The following is a 17,532-nucleotide window of genomic DNA, read 5'->3' as shown; positions in this document are numbered from 1 at the left end:
GCTCTCCCAGGTGTGGTCTCCTCTCATCTCAGCTCCCTTCAAAGTCACCCCATCTCCGAGAAGGGCAGCTTCCCTTTCTCTGACACCTCGTCTCCAATCTGCCAGCAAACCCTATGGCTTGTTTCCCAGCCGTGCAGAGAACCTGACCCTGCTGCGGCCCCCACCCCTCGCCTGCCTCCACCCTGTCCCTTCAGTCTGTCCGCAGTCCCGGAGCCAGAGCTGAGAACCTGGGCGGACCAGGTCACTTCTCTGCTCAAAACCCCTATCTCCCTCAGAGCGGCCACAAGGCCTCGGCTCAGCCCACAGGCCCTGAGTGATCTGCCCCCATGCTCCCCACTCTGACTCAGGTCATCTCCTCCTGACCCCCCCTCCCCCAGCAACGCTGACCTGGCTATTTCCAGAACTCGCTGAGCTCCTTCAGGTTTGTATTCAAATGTCACCCTCCTTGCCCCACCCCCCCAAATCACAGCAGCCACCTTCCCCGACACCCTCCACCTTCTCGACTCTGTCTCTCTCCTTAGCATTTCCCGCCTCTGACACAACGTGCATTTAGTTCGTTTTCCCGTTGGCCGGCTCGTTTCCCTCTGCTGGGGCTGAAGCTCCGTGAGAGCAGGGATTTCTGCCTGTTGCGCTCACTGCCGTTGCCCCAGCCACTGGAGTGGAGCCGCGTCGGGGGAACGCGCTGAATGGATGGCTCAGCCGCTCGCCAGCCTTACGCAGGATGCCTCCTCTCCCTTGGTGTTCATTCTACATCGGGGAAGTGAAGGTGTGGGGCCCCTTGAAGCACATGGACCTTGCCCAGAAGATCAAGAGCTCCTGGTAGATGTCCAAACACTCCTGATCTGGTCGACCCAGAGTGGGCATCCCCACAGCGCCCTCCCTGCCACGGGAGGGGGTCTGGCTGGTGTGGGCTCACCGCCACTCTTCCACAGCTCCCGGGAACCCCAGGTAACAAGCCTTATCAATACTGGCAGCATCTCAGAAGCTGGGGGCCCAAAGAATAGAAGACTTCACCCCTCTTCTCACAGAGCCCATTGTCCTGTGAGGGGGTGAACAGGTGGACACCTGATGTCCTGGTGTGGTGAGCTCTGGGCAGCTGGGGCCTGCTGACCCCTCCCGTCCCACCCCGCGCCCTCGCACCCAGAATGCGCCCAAGGTTCTGGGAGGTCCTAAAAAACACGCAGCAGCAGACGAGCGTACATGGGCCCTGTCCCAGCCGCGCTAACACCCACTCCCGGTCTCTCCACCTCGGGCTTCCTCACTCGGGCCACAGCCAGGCACGAGGTCAGCCGTTCAGAACAGAACGCAGGGCCACAGGACACCACCATGTGTGGGGAGCCCAAGGAGCTGCAGCAGGGCCCAGGAAGCCTCCCGGCTGGGCCTCAGCTCCCCCGTGGAAGGGGAAGGGGGCCCTGCAATCCGAACCCAGCTCCCTTCCCCTCAGCCTGTTCTGGCAGCATCTGCCTGGTCCCAGAGGAAGGACAGGCTTCTGAAGGTGTCCACGCAGCATTCCCTGGCCCTGCTCCAAAGCATGCCTCCACCCCTTCACTTCTCAGCTGCCACCTCACCTGCGGGGCAAGGTCTTTCCTCAAATAGATGCCCCGGGGGACTGATTCACCCAAGGATGTGGGAGGGCTTGGCTTCCCTGTAAATGCTTGAGCAAGAAGTGCCGTCACCAGGCCACAGCCGGGGGCTAAATCTTCCCCAACAGGAGAGCCTTTGTTCAGCTGTGGCATTCTCCCGGGTTGCTGCGGTGCCAGCAGTTCCTACAAGATCCCACTTGATAAGGCAGGTCGGGTGTGTGGGGGGGGAGGGCAGCGCAGGGTTTCTGGGTGGCAGGTGGCAAGTGGCTGCCTGCAGAATGTTCTGGCACCCAAGCTCTGCTACTGCAATGCTCCAGTGACTTTCCTCTCAAAGGAGCCCCCACGAGCATGTCAGAGAGCCATGTCTGGCTGCATGGCCAACCCTCCCACACAGCAGCTAAAGGGGACAGAGCCCTGGCGTCAGCCGGGTGGCTTAACTGTCATCAGAGCTTTCCTGCGAGGCTCCTACAATGGCGGGCTCTTCCGTGCCCCCTGACCCCAGAGCACCCAACTGTACCTGGGGCCAGTTCTGACCTCCCAGAGCTTGGGGCCCTTCTGAACCACGTTAACAGTAAGTGGGGACCAGAGAGGGACCCCAGGCTGCATCATTCTCACAACTCATCATCACTGCAGCGCTGACAGCCCGGTGTGAATTCGGGTGGATGGCACTCGGACCCTCGCAGCGGGGGAGGGGGCCGAGTGACCGCAGCTCTCTGAGACCCCTGAGTGTTGTGGTGGGGCGGAGGACGTGTGGTGTGCCCAGCCTCTAACACAGTCCCCGCACGTAGGAAGTGCTCGAGAAGCGGTAGCTGCTGCCTTCACTGGTGTGCAGAACGCCGTGGCCCCAACCACATAGCCCTGGGTGTGGGGACCCTCCACTCTGGCCACCCCTGCTCAGAATGCCTCCCGGACTCTGCCGCTGTCCAGACCCCAGTCAGAGTGGCCTGCTCTGTGCCCCCTGAGAGCCTCAGGGAGAGGCCCCTGTGCCCCGTGTCCCGTGTCCGCTCTAACACTGCTCAAGTACCACATTCTCAGGGTTTGCACTCGCCTCTCCCAGCTGCCACCGGCTGCCTGGGTGTGGGGGCTTTGCCCCTGTGTCCTGTGCTGCCACCTTCCCTTCATTCCCAAGGACAGCCATGGAGGTCACACTCTGCTGGGGACAGATGGCCTGCAGGGAGGGAAGGACGCACAGCGGAGGGCACTCGCTGTGTGAACAGCAGACGAGGGTGAAGCGTGCCACCGCCCCCAGCGTGGAGCGGGCTTATCCACAGCACAGACAGATGACCACCTGAGACCACTTTATACAAGGTGGCCACGCCGAGAGCTCAGATTGGGTCACCTCCTTGTGCAGAGGAAGTGTCTGTCTTTGAAAGTGGACGCAAGAGACAGCATGTCCCGCGCTCGTGTCAACTCTGTGTACCCAGACAGCCTTGCCTGACCCCAGAACCTAAGCTAGGTCCCTGCCGCTGTCCCCTGCCATCTCTCCTCTCGCAGCAGCCACCACGTAATCTGCGAGCCCTTCATTTGTGGGATTATTTGTTTCCGGTCCCATCCCCCTCTCTACTCACAGGCGCGAGGGCGGCAAGGTGGCCAAAGGCTCTGACGTCCACCACGTGTGAGCTCTCAGCCTGCGCATCCAGCCAATACCGCTGCCTTCCGTACGCGGCGGACGCAGGTCTAAGTGCATAGGAACAAGGGACAGACGGACAGTCGGGAAACTAATGCAAGACTCTGAACTGGGCCCCTGACGAGGACTCTACTGCTCTCCCACGGCTGCTGCCACTAATCGCCACCAACTCAGGGGATAAACCAAGACAAGCTGACTTGTCAGAAGTGCACACTCGGTGTCACAGGGCACAGAGCAAGGGGTCACAGGGCTGGCTCCTCCTGGAGGCTCTGAGGTGAGGGTGTGCCTGTGTCTTTCCTGCATCCCTGGGCCCCCGCCTTCCTCCAGCTTCCGGGGCAGTGGTTAGCGTCTTCAAACCCCTCTGCCCTTGGGGTAGCATCTCCTCCTGACTCCGACCCACTCCCACAACCCCGCATAGTCTCATCTCAAAATCCTTACCTTAGTCACACCTGTCAATCCCCTTTACCGTGTGAAGCCCCACGTGGACGGGTCACAGGAAGGAGGACGAGGGCATGTCCTATGGCCCATTGTTCAGCCTACCAGGCACCCATGTCATGTGGATTTGGGAATCTTTGAATGAAGAAGCCTTCCTAAATTCCAGCGGTTTCTTACTCCAACCCTCAAAATGTTCCTGGAAGTCGTGCCCCCTAGACTTTGAAGTCACGTCTTGCTCAAATCGGAGGCGATGTTTTGTCCTCGGCCAGCACGTCTGGGCACGTGGGTCACCATCTGTCTGTACAGGAGCACGGGGACCCCCTGCTGCGAGCTGACTTGTGTCCCCCAAAAAGCTATGTGGGGTCCTAGCCCCGGTGCCTGCGAGGGTGACCACGACCTGCAAACAGGCCTCTTGCCGACGTCCTCACGTTCATATAAGGCCATGCTGAATTAGGCATCAATCTCACTCTCCCTCCCCAGGCCCAGCCCCTTTCTTTAGCGCCACACACGGTGCAGCAGGAAAGGCTTTGCCCTTGGAAATGACTGAGGACCCCCCTCGGCCCAGACTGCCTTCAGCAGACAGACTCAGAGTCACCATTGTCCATCCCTCTTTCCCTTGTTTCTTGGAAAGCACCTCTGAAGCCCATTTCAAAAAAAAAAAAAAAAAAAATGGCGAGGTTTGTTCTATTTGTCAGTGCTAGTTCCAATGACAAAGCGGAGCATGCCTGCAGGGCAAGCCAGGCTGCCGAAGGCCTTCTGCACCCCCACACCCCCCGCACCTCCAACACACCCCCTGGCTCACATCAGCTTCTGTGACTGCCTTCCCGGCCTCTGCCCGAGTGCAGGCAGAACTGCTCAGCCACCAAAAAAGAGCTTCCCAGAGGTTTCGCTGTAAGGTGCGCCGCCTTGACGAGTCTAACCGAAACGTTTGAACCTATATAGCCCCTTTCCCCAAAAAATCCCACACTGATTCATTATCACTGGTTCTCTGTAAGCAAAGCTTCTTGCTAACCCTCCAGGGGTTCCCCCAGGCCAGGAGGAACTGTCCCCTGCCTTGCTCAAGCTGAGGCCCCAAGGCAGCCATGGGAAGAGTCAGGAAACTATTCCTGACAGCAGGGAGGGTGTGTGCAAAGGCCCTGAGGCAGCAGGGGTCAGCCAGAGTTCAAGGAACTAAAGAAAACGCAGGAGTGGTGTGCGTGTAGAGGAACAGGGAGCAAGACGAGGCTGGGGGCTGGGAGGGGGCAGGCCGCGCAGAGCTGCCTCCAGGTTGGGATTTCATGCTAAGCACAACGGGGAGACTTGGAAGGGTTTTAATGAACCCTTCATATTGGAAGGGAGGAAATAAGATAATCTCTCCTCCTCCTCCCTCTCCTCCTCTCTCTTCCTCTCCTCCTCCTTCTTCATCACGTTTGTGCTGAAGAATCAAGGCAAGGTGGTTAAGAGTGCAGGAAAGGAGACATTTCAGGAAACTACGACGGGACCTGCACAGGGCCAGTGGCCGTTCTACGGATAAGGGGACACAATCAGATGTTCACTGGAGACGAACTGATAGGACTTGCTGATGGACTAGTGGAGCAGCCGCCCTTCACAGGGGTCTCTGCCCCACCACAAAGTGTCCCAGTGGCTCCCAGGCCCAAGGGTGACCTGGGAAAGCTGTCCCGGGATGGCCACCAGCATCCCACCCGGGCCTCATGGTCCTCGGTCAAGCCGGACAGTGTCGCTGCTCTGTGGTGTCCATCTCCATCCACACGCTGCCTCCGTGACCTTGTCTCCCGTCTCCCAGGATTTTCCCCCAGTTTGAGGGTCTTTGCTCACAATACGCCACGTGTTTTAGGTTTCATTTTTTAATCGGCAGGGAAATCTTGCCTGGAAGTACCTCGCTGCCCTAAGCCCTGTGGGAGGGAAGATGAAACCCTGGCCTGCAGCACTGACCCAGTCCGGTGGGGTCAACACTCCCCACTGAGGCCGAGTGGCTGGTAGATGCCCGAACAGGTCACAGGTGGTGCCGGCAGCCTGGAGGCCCGGCTCTGGCACAGTCCTGCGTGGCTGCCAGCCCAGGTCACCAGCACATGACCTCCTCATGCTCCCTTCTCATGGGCACGGTCGCCCAGGTCCGGGCAGAGAGGCCAGGACACTTGGTGACATGGTGAGTCCACAGGCCTGGGAGCACATCTGGCAATGCCTTGGCTGCTTCGTTGTGTCTGTAGCTACACAATCCAACCTGTTCCCCATGTGGTTTCTCCCCACGGACACAGAGAAGGCCTGGGAGAGCAGTCCCCGCGGACAGGTTTGCCGGAGTGGACAGAGTCCCAGGCCAATTCTGTGCGGGTCCAGCTCTGCTGCTCATTGGCTAAGTGACTTCTGATGAGTCACCTAACCTCTTCGAGTCTCAGCCTTCCTGTCTGCCAAACGAGAGGCGGGCGCCCCTAATTCTCAGTCACTGAGCACGTCCCCAGGCCTGAGGATTCCTACTCTCGGGTAAGATCCTGGGGGTGGGAAGGGAGAGTAGACAGAGACACACAAGGAAGGGGGGTGAGATTTGGCAACTAGACGGGCACGGAAAATGCAGACAAGTACGGACTCAAAGATGGTTCCCAAGGGCGAGCCACTCCAATCCAAGTGTCCCACGCCACGTGCCACGCCCTGTGCAGCACCCTGTGGATTTCTCCAGACAGTGAAACTGCGCTCAGTGACAGTACAGTCGGCACCCCCCAAGGTTGATGAAGAACTTCTAGAAGGTGGATCCTGTGAGACCAGCCCGGCTCTGCTGGTGGCACTCCTGCCCCCTGTGTGAGCTGTGGGAGGCCACGAAGGGACCCACGCTGACTCCACTCACCCACCCATGCCACCTCCTATGGACACATCAGAAATGTCCTCCTCCATCCACAATCGGCTTGAGAATGTCACCCTCTTCTGCAACCTGAGCCCCCCCTCCCTTCAGAGCCACAGACTTGGGAGCTGGGGAGCAAGGTCGGAGGAGGGGACCAAGAGATGCTGAAATACCCAGAGAGCAGGGACTGAGCCCTTTCCTTCTCTTCTAATTCCCAAACTTTTGGGCACGCTGGGAGCACCGGCCATTGACCCAGGAAACATCAAGGCCACCGTGTTTATGCTCTCGGCACTTTATTTGGGTTGAATGTGTCTTTCCAAACTCAAGATCTTCTTAGTTTCTTTAATTAAAAAAAATATGAAAATATTCCCCAAACAAAAAGGAACACTGAGCATAACCCCATAAAAACAATTTAAGCTGAGAAAAACAGCCCAGTCCCACGGAGCCCCCGCCTGGTTTTCACGCGTGTTCACAAAGCGTGAAGCTCCAGCACAGGTTGGACAGACGCTCCGTCCAAAGGAGCAAACGTCGCCCGCCTCCAGCATCCACGCCCCACCGGCCGCAGTTCCCAATGGCTTCCTGTCCTCAGCTCTCCCAGAAATACTCTCCTGGACTTTTTATTTTCCTCTCCTCGCCTTGAAAGCACTGATTTGCAAGTGTGAGTGGCACCGCAGGCGTGCAGTCCGTCCAGGTGAGGACTGCCTGCACCAGGAACTTTCCATGGCCAGCGCTCTTGCTTTCATTCCCAAGATACATGGGTTTTTACTTACCGCACTAAGGGCTCCATTATTTCTCAAACTCTTGGCTTCCTCCGAGGAGCCAGCAAAATCGGTCACACACCTGGCCCACTGCTCCCACATCACCGATCCCTGACCTTAATGAAAGGCTCTCATTTGTCCTGTCTGCTTGCAATGCTTTCGTCTCTCCTCCCCAGCTGCACTCATCATCCTGGGGGGGGGGGGGGGGCGGTGGGCTCAGTTTATGCAACAGCAGGGCCACCCAATTCCCCAGGATTCCTCCTGCAGCCTCCAAGCCAGGGGTCTCTGCTCCAGGGGGCGCCGGCAGGGAAGCGGATGACCCAGGGCCCCGTCTCCAGGGGCTCAGGGAGCAAGTATTGCTGTGGATCTTGTGTGAATGCATGGTCCGAAAGACCAGATCTTAGAGACTGCTGGAAGGTGGTACAGAAGCTAACTCGGATGTGGGGAAAATCCCCCCACTCTGTGGATGCTGCTGGTCTGCCTCCCAGAGCCAGGGAGGATTTGGATTTGGACTGTGGCCTAGAGGCAATTTGCCGCCCTCTGCCAGCCAATGAGCCACAGCCCCTCCAGCTGAACCAGGCAGGTGCTGCGAAATCCGGCTGACAGGTCAGCTGCAAGGTGATCTGCCTGCCGAGTCTCCTCTCTGTTCAGCTAATCTCCCATCACACTTCTGGAGCCTGGCAAAGGTAAATAATTATGACTATGTGTGTGAAGCAGGAGGGTCTTTGCACCCCTGTAATTATCACCTGGCAAGTCTCTGCGGGACCTGGGAGTTTCCCAGAGAGCCAGCGGGGCCTTTCCTGAAGAGGGCAAGTCAAGGTGGGTCCTCCGGGCAGCATCAGGCCCGAGGAACCAGAGTTCAGCCTTAGGAGCTGGGCGCGTGTTTGGCCGTGACACTGGAGGAGTCCCAGGCCCTGGGCTCCTACGCTATGGCACACCTGGTTGGGATTCTCACACCCAAGGGTGCGAGTCTCGGAACAGAGAGGGCATGACTCCCTGAGAGCGGCACTGCCCCGCGGAGAGGAAAGGAGAGCTGCAGATGTCATCTTAAACTTTCCAGTAGCCAAGTCTAAAAAAAGAAATAGGTGAGGTTCATGTCAATGATAGAACTCAACGGACCAAAACATTACCATTTCATCATTCAATATAAGAACACTGAATATAAGTATAAAAATTATCGGTGAGATATTTTATATTGTTTTTGCATGTGAAGGCTTCACAACCCGGGGCACACTACATTCAGGGCGCATCTGGACCTGGACCTCCGGCCCCGGTATCCGCCGGCGCCAGCTGAGAGGGGCACCCCCCTCCCCCCACGACATCTCGGCCTCCGTAAACACTGCACACAGAATAAACGACATTGTGATACCCGACGTTTTATTTGATTTAAAATGCCAGTGCTCCTCATAAAGCAAGAATTTCTGCAGCCTTCCGAATAGCACCAGCAGGTCTGAAGCCCGCACTTGGTCGGCACACACTCTCCAGTGCTGGTACCAGCAGCCGCGGGAGCATGACTCAGGGTAAGCCTTTTTTGCCCTTCAATGAAAAAATAAGCAAATCCGGACCCCAGCCACTCCACCCCTTAGAGTCGTCCACCCACGCTTGATTGAGGGCACCCTTGCTGTCTGCCAGGGACCCCAGGCACGACGGCTGCCCTCCGGGAGCCGGCCTGGGGGCCACCGAGCAGACGGAGGGTGCCTAGGGCTGTGTGGGCAGGAGGCACATGGACAGCTCTGGGCCTGGGTCCTGGACCGTGCGTGGCTGGAAGTTCTGCAGGGAGGGAGGAGAGGAGAGGGGGTGGAGGTTGGGAGGAGAGGGCAGGGAGGGAGAGAGCAGCAGGCACAGAACCGGCAGCCACCACCTTCGGCCGCACAGCGGGCAGGGCAGCGTTGCGCAGCGGAACGGTCTGCCGCAGCGCTGACCCATCACGACAGGATGGGAGTCGCATGCTTTGTGGCGTTTTTAGTAGATATGTTTAAAAAGACAAAAAGAAACTGGTAACATTAATTTTAATAATACACTTTGCTTAACCCACTTTATCCAAACGAGTATCATTTCCACATGTGTGGCATGTTATGTAACTTTTCTAGGTAAGTCGTGGAAGTCTGGTGCATAATTTGCACTAACAGCGCCTCTCACTTGGGAGCAGCCTGTTTCCACGACTGCACGGCCGAGCACGGCCGTGGCAACCATATAAGGCTGTGAAAACCCAGACATGGCTGTGTGTGTGAGGAATGATAACTTCTGCTCAGATGCTCGAGTCCGAGAGAGACGTCAGACCAGCCTAAAGGGAGAGGCTGGGCTGGGGAGGGAGGTAAAGCCGTCCCTCACTTCCGAGGGCTCAGCACGCCCTGCGGGGCACTCTAAACGCCACATGAACGAGAGGCTCCCACGAGGGTGCTCTTCAAGGGTGTCTGTAAGCAGCGTGAACACTAAACAGAGCACTGAGCGACGTTTGCTGAATATTGCCAAGGGCCTGGACACCAGGCCACAAGGGTGGCCCAGGAAACAGCAAGCATACCTGCGGGGGCGGAGTGGGGGTGCTTGGCTCTGAGCCGGCCTCGGAGGTCGCACGAGGTCCCTGCCAAGGGTGGAGAGCACCGAGTCTGCCTAATGTGGAAATATTTGGCTCTGGAGTGGTGGGCAGCCGAAGCCAGGCCGGGAGGAGGCCGGGCAGCAGGCCCCGGAGCCCAGTCTGACAGTAACCAGATGAGGGGAGAGGCCAGCCCCGCTAGCCAGGATCCACTGCATCCTTCCTAATAAGTCTAGTGGGGCCTGTGTCCTCTTCCTGCACAGGAAGAGCAAGCCGCACGAGCAGGAGTTTGGACGACAGCCCTCCTTGCCCTTGGCTACCCCTCCCCACGACAAACCCGAGCTGTGACCGGAGTGGACACTTTCTCCACGGCAGCTCTGCACCCCTTGGTCACGATCCAATGTGGAGCTGATCCCAGCCACTTCAGCCCCGCTCTCCAGGGTGGGGAGGGGCCCCAGAGCTTCCCGCCACCCTGTCCTCCACCTCCCCCTACATCCCTCCCTGGCAGGGCACCACCGGCCAGCTTCAGAAGGAGGTCACTCTCCCAGCCTCTGGGTCGTGCACCCTGGGCACTCAGTGCTGAGGGAGACCTTCCCGGGCGCCGCCCGCCCCACACAAGAGGAGGGCAGGATTGCAGCGTGGGTTGGGGTCAGGAGCATTTTTGAACTACGGCCCCAGGAAAGAGCAGCGGGCGCAGCCTCTCCGAGTCTCCCAGCAACAAAGAATGTACTACACATCAGCCCTCACTGACAGAGCCATTTTTCAAAAGGGGTGCAGCCTGGCCTCTCTACAAGGTCCCAGAGCGAGGGGGCCTGCGCTGAGGGCGCCCTCACACAATGTCACCCGCCCTGTGGCTCCCGACCTTGGCTGAATTGGGGGCCTTGGAACAGGGTGCTGGGGCCTTGCCAGCCCCTGGGCCCAGGTGCGCTGAAGGTCGGCCATGGGGGCAGGGATCTCCTGCCTACTGAAGGTTACAAAGGGGAACTTTCCTGCTCCAGGGCTTGTAGATAATTAACGTGTTTCTTTCTGTTAACCGAGAGTTAATAGCTATTCACAGCCCTCTTTGATAATGGGGGTGGAGGGGAGAAAATGAATGTGTTAACCATTAATCTAGGGAAATGCCATAAAGTTAGGATGGAAAACCCAGTCTGGGAGAGGAATTCACAGGCAGTCTGGGGGACCGAGGGCAGAGCAGCAAGAGGTGAAGTTCAAGCACACTCAGAGCAGGGATTTTTAATGCTCTTCCTTGTTTGTTTGCTCTGGGGAAACAGAGTAGGGTCAGCCAAATAACAAACACGGAACCTTACAGGTAAAGCCCATTCATTGCCTTGTCCTCCAGCCTCCCATGCCTGAACCTGTCCCCAGGGTGGCTCCTTCTTCTGGCCTCTTTGGGGAGCAGAGAGCAGGCCCCCCACAAGGACAATATGAGGGTATCTGAGAGGCCCCCACTCAAACAAGGTGTGGCAAGGCAGGCCCATCCTGTGGTCACCCTGGTCAGTGCCTGGCCCCAGACCCGAGTCACACTCCTGGGCCCCAGAGTGGCCTTCCCTGGAAGGGACACTGGCATTTGCTGCCTGGACAAAAACAGCGTCCTCGGCCTCAGTGTCCACCTGCCAGGCTGCCCCACCAGGTCCTGGCACCCACCAGCGCAGGTGGCTTCTGGGCCCAGACATAGAGAGAGTATGGGGTTTGCCAGGCCGATGTGGCCAAAGGTAGGTTGAAGAAGGGGTAACGTTTCAGGCCCAGGGAACAGCGTGTGCAAAGGTCCAGGCAAGAGAGCCAAAAACGTGGAGGGACAGGAAGTGGGCTGGTGTGACGGAGAGCAAGGAGAGGCAGGACGGCTGAGGGACAGGGTCAGGCACCTGGCCACGTCTGAATTTTGTCCTGAACGCAAGGGGGAGAATGGTCAGCTCTGCGTTTCAGGAGCATGTCTCTTACTGCAGCGTGGAGTTGGAGGGGACACGCCTAGAGGAAGAGATGAGTTGGGAAGAGGCAAACACGGTCCCAGGATTAGACCACTGGCCTGAACTAGGGAGGTGGCAGAGGGGAGAGGGAACATGGGCCAACGGAGACGCACCTGGTGCCGACTGCAGGTGACATGCCTGGTAGCCAACTGGAGGTGGGGCTGAGGGAGGTGAGTGCACCCAGGATGACCCCAGTCTTGGGCGCAAACAACCTCCTGGCTGGGCGGTGGTGCCACGGTGCTGAGAAAGAAGGGCAAGCATGGGGAGAGAACTAAGGATGAGGTGTGACACATCGAGTTTTCTGCACAACAAGAGGCCCAGTGGAGCGGTCTGTCTGAGCTATGGCAGTCGGACATGAGCATTCGAAGCTCAGGAAATGCAATTGGCTGTGGAGCAATCAGAGCTGAGCCTGGGGTGGGCATGATGTTCGGCAAAGGACCAAGGAGACGTAAGAAGGGTGTCATGGGCTCAAAGACACAATATTAAAACGGGCTGACGCAGCCTGGGGTAGAGAGGAAGGCGACCAAAGTCGGGAGGAATTCTTGGCAAGCGGCAGTAGGAGTGAAGTCTAGAGTCAGACGTCAGAGCCCAGTGACTTTGGAGTGAGGCGGCTCAGAGGGGTTCCGGGGCCCAGGGCCAGGCAGAGAGGAGGAAGGCGAGAGGTCAAATTGCCACTGAGGGGCTGCGGGCCCTGAGCCGGCCCAGGAGACCTGGTGGGGAGAGTGAGCTGGGGATGGGACTCGCTGGGGAAAGCGAGATATGACTCGCTGTCCCAAGAGAGTGACAGCAAGGAGGAAGAGCGTGTGATAAACGCGGATGGTCCAAGGGCGCCGGGAGGTGCTACAGCAATGCTGTGGAGACCACGCTGGAGGGGGAACCACCCCTCCCCCCAGACACTTAGAAAGATGTGCGAAGGTCCAGATGCCTTTGGACCCAGCTATGCCCCTGGCTTCGGCAGGGCACTGACCAGGGAAGGCTGACTCCAGGAAGGCGTATCCCAAAAGCATGTGACAGGGGACGTACGTGAGGTCACTCAGATACCTGTGGAGGCAGAGGGAGACAGCTTCTCTCCTGAGCCGCCTCCTGACTTGCCCCAAGAATGAGGGTCGTAGAGTTTCCATCCATACAGTGGGAGAATAGTTCTCAAGGTCTGCCTGCCTCACCCCGACACTCCGAACGCAGATGTTTGCCTGAGCGCTTCGGGCTCACGTTATGAGGAACTACCCGAACGTTAGTGCACTCGCTGCTGGACACCGATCAACTTAAATGGATGATGATTCATTCTTCTGCTTATCTTTGTTGAGGGATTAAAACAGAGGGAGCATCCCACAAGACCGTGGTTCTAGAATCTTCTGCTCTATGAAATCTCTTTCAGGAAAAGGGCCTGAGGATCTCGTCAGGGCTATTAGATGGCAAGAGATGTCTATAGACCTTTTTGTTTTCAAAATCCCCGTCCCTAAGCCATAGAGGGAAGCATTCAGCACAGAAGAATGAGAATGGAGTTGAGTAAAACTTCGGGACCATGTCTCAACATGGGGCCGATTCCAGACTCGAATAAATGCACTTACTCATTTATTCCACAATAATTTACAGAGCATTTATCACCGGCTCGCTACAAAGCACTCCACCAGCCACCAGCCCAGGGTTTGGTTGCCAGTATTTGACCCAGAACCCGCTCTTGCTGGCAGGACCTCCCTCGGAGTCAGGTGACGTGGCTCGCACCCCCACACCTGCTCGCTTCCCCTCCAACTCTCTATGGTCCATGGGGTGAGGGGCTGCCAGGCCAAAGGAAGTTGTTCCAGGGGGCAGGAGTGTATGACAAAGACCAATGGAAGGAGGAAGAATAGAGACCCCAACGACCACTCTTCTCCAACATCTTGTGATGGGACTTCCTGGGAGAGAGGCACACAGGGACACTGTCCAGGTAAGAGTCCCCACTCCCTAAGGAGTTTGTCAGTTTCTCAGGTAGAAAGATCCGTGTTCCCTTCTCCTGCAGGACTGTGTGAAGACCCAGCAGGAGTTTGTTGAATGGCCACTGAATAAATGGGTCCATCCACGAGTTGAGGCCTGGTCGTCTACACTGAGCTCCTGCTGTTATAGACAGATGCTTGAAGAGGCCCCCCGATACCTCCAGAATGGGGGGCCTACCATGCCTGCTCTTGGCTGCAAGGGGAAGTCAAGACTCAGAGCGGCAACAAAGGCGCTGCCCCTCAAGTCTCAATCCCTGAAAGTCGTCCCTAAGCGTGGCCTCATCTGGATGGGCTGCCACTGCCGTGGTCTGTCACACCCACCGAGCACAGGGAGAACCTGGACAGGAATGACCTGTAGTTCTGCTGCTGATGGAGACAGGGGCCAGGTCCTTGGTGGTCGCAAGCAAAGAATTGGGCTGACCACACAGATATTGTAAAGCAGAGAGAGCAGGAAATTTATGAAGGAAAGTACACCTCCCACAACATGGGAGCGGGCCATCTCTGGCCGGCGAGTGGCTCTCTTCCATTGAACGGTTACTGGCTTTATAGGGATCTTACTTAAGCTTCCACACATGGGCTTTCCCACAATCCTCCCTGAGTGCCCACTCGGGGAGGAAACCACAGTGCTAATTACTATCAAGTGTCATAAGGCGATTCTCGGAAGTCAGGATGCTGGCTGATGACGCCGCAGCATCTCAGGATTTACTATTCTAGCTCCTGCCTCACTTCTGTTCCCCATTCAGGGGCTGAAAGTGGCCTGGGGACACCAGCGTGGGAATCAGGCTTCCGGGACTCACCAAGTAAAGCCAACACGTCTGTTCACCTTCGGGAAGAACATCTCACAAGCAGACCCACCCAAGGATAGAACAGGACACCTCCCAAAGCAGGGAGGGGGGCCCACGGCTGCCAGCAAAGGCTGTGCCTCCAGCTCTGTAAAAGGGACCCCTGCCCTGGGTGAGCAGTGACACCAGCTGACCTCTACTGTCCCTCCAATTTGAAGCGTTTTTTACCCCTAAGGTTCAGATTATGGGACTCTGGAAAGAAGGGTGGCAAGACCCCATAAGATGGAACACAGTTGGTTTGGTGTTTGGGGCCGTCCTAACTGGCAGATCCAACAAGGTGAGCTCACCCAGTCCATGGGGCAGAAGCTCATTGGATAGTTAAAAATATCCGCCACGGAACAGGGTCAGGGACAGGGCTTGGTAGTGGCCCCAGTTAGGGGGAAGGGCTGCTGTACTGCCGCGCCTGGCTCCACCCCCATCCGGGCACTTCCCACACTGATTGAACTGCGCAGGTGGGATGTGTGTGCAGAGGGCGTCTGCGTAAAAGTGACTTTATGGCCCTGGCCTGGATGGTGAGCCAAGCAAACAGAAAAATCTCAGGAATAAAAGGGGCCATAAAATAATTACACCGGGCTTTGAACTCACATTAAACACCACCTTTATTTCAAGGTTCTCCACGTGTTTTGCAAACAAGCTCAGAACTGCCACTGCATCCACCTCTATCAGGAGGCAAACTGAGTCACAGGAGGGTGAGGGTTTGAGACCATGCAGGGTTTGCTTTAGGAGAACTCTGGAGCCAGGGAGAGAGAAACCCCAGCGCATCTTTGCTCTGGGCTTGAAGGTCCAGACTCCCATCTGCAGGTAGAAGTTTGACCCCTACAGCGGAGCAGAGCCGAGCTCCAGTGGGTGGCTCGATACTCTGGAGTTAGCAGGGAGGTCCCAGTGCAGACCAGCCTTCATGCTTATGCACAGCAGACGCCACAGCCCTGGCAGGTTGGTGCCGTCACGTATCGGTGTAAATCGGGACGACAAGGACCTAGTGCTGGAGCTGACCAGCTGGGGTCTGTCCAGAGCTTGCATGTTACCCACCAGGGACGCTGAGTTCCAGAAAAAGCACCCACCCAGACCAACATCAGCTCAGAGGTCAGAAATTTAAGTTCCTCCCTGCAGCCTTTATTTCAGAACAGGGAGAAGGCCAGGGACAGAGTCAGGCAGGTCTCCCTTAGGAAACAGTTTGGGAGGCACACAGCTAATGCGCAAAGCCAGGAGGTGGCAAGGGTTTCTAAAATCATAAATGTAAAGAACACCAAAAAAATCATGAGTTTGTTAAAATGAAGGAGTGAATTCTAACATAGTCACTGTTCTCGGGTTTGTTTTTCTATTTAAAATGTAAAGATGGTCCCGTTGAATATAGTCCAATGTGGGACAGCTCAGGAGTTGTGAACTGGATACCATTGGCCCAAGCGCCACCACTCAGGATGCCACCGTGTGCCATCTCTCCTTCCTGGGTGCCCACAGCCCTCCTGGCTCACAAGGGGACTCTGCTGGCTGTTCACCAACCCAGGTTCCTATCCTCCTGGGCAAGCGAGGCTCCACCTCCCAGCCTCCCTTGCAGTTAAATAAAGCCACGTGACCAGGTCTGACCAATAGCATGCATTCTGGCCAATGCGGCTTCAGACCAATGATCTTTCAAAGTTCCTGGGCAATTCTCCACTGTCTTTCACGACCGTCAGTCTCCTGAATGTGAACCCTTAAGGTGACTGATCTCGGAAGCCGCACACTGAGGATGGCAGAGCCTCCATCACCCTGAACCTGAAGGGCTGTGAGGAATGGGACCCCTCCCCCTCCCGCTGCCAACAGAACAGGTTCGAGTCAGTGTCGGGGCCACGTCCTAACAAATGGCTCCAACGTGCACAAGCGAATCCAGTTCATGGGGTAGAAGCTGGTCATTCAGATAACTAAAAAAGAAATTAAACTTGGAACAGTTTCAGTGACAGTTATAATATGTTATACAATGTTAAAAGAGCTACCATTACCTTAACTAATAGAGCAATTTAGAGATAAGAATCCACCCTCTCCAGGCTAAAAATGAAAAGTTCTATAACCATCTCCCCGCCGACAGAGTGGAAAGAAACCCGAGGCACAGAAATACCCTGTTACTATCTTTCTTTGTTGAGTTAGTGGCCTGTGATAAAGCTCGGCTCCTCCAGTCCCCTTCCTGAATGCTCTAGGCAGAGGATTCAAATTGATTTTGTCTCGAAGCCACCTCCACGTGATTGATCATCAGTAGTTGCACCGAGGAGGATTCTGGTCGAGTCGAAGGAGCGCCGTGGTCCAGAAGCCTTCTCTGCTCAGGGCCCCCACGCCTGCACCCGCGCCGGCCCCCAGATTCCTTCAGGGTCATCAGGGTGCTTGTCAGCAATTCGGCCTCCGAGTCCCGCCCTCACCCTCCCACACTTACTGAATTAAAATCCCTGAGTGTGGTCCCTGGAGATCTATATTTTTGTGATCTTTCCACTGACAAGTGATAAAGACTTAGCTTCGGAAGCCGCCCAGTAGCACGAGGGCACCTGTGCGTTGTGGCATCTTAGGGATGGGCGCCAGGTGGTCTTCCCCACCCGGAGCTGGGTGGCCCTGGGAGGGTCCCTTAACATGTCTGTGCTTCAGTTGCCTCACATGTAAACTAGGGACACTAATAGCCCCTCCCTTGTGGGGAAGTTAGGGAGATTAAATGAGATTTGTACATAACAAGCCCTCAACAAATATTAGTTATTATTATATCCTCTTTTCCTAAGCATCTATAAGAAGCATTTGCCCACTGCCACTGGCACAGGTGAGACGTGGCTTCCAAAGAGGTCCAGATGCCCCAGACTGCACCGCCGCGCCCCCAAGCAGCAGGAGAGCCCAAAGTGTGGCTGCCCCCACTCGTGCTGCAGGCAGCCCGGCCTCAACTCCACCTCCAAGCCAGAGAAAGGCCAGGGTGGGCAGCCACCTGTTGAGATGAGCCTGGAGGGAGCCGGGAGATGAGAACCGTGGGTGCCGACTCGGCG

This window comes from Desmodus rotundus, chromosome 10, assembly GCF_022682495.2.
Source record: "Desmodus rotundus isolate HL8 chromosome 10, HLdesRot8A.1, whole genome shotgun sequence".
Taxonomy (NCBI): Eukaryota; Metazoa; Chordata; class Mammalia; order Chiroptera; family Phyllostomidae; genus Desmodus; species Desmodus rotundus.
Note: the sequence above shows the minus strand (reverse complement) of the source record.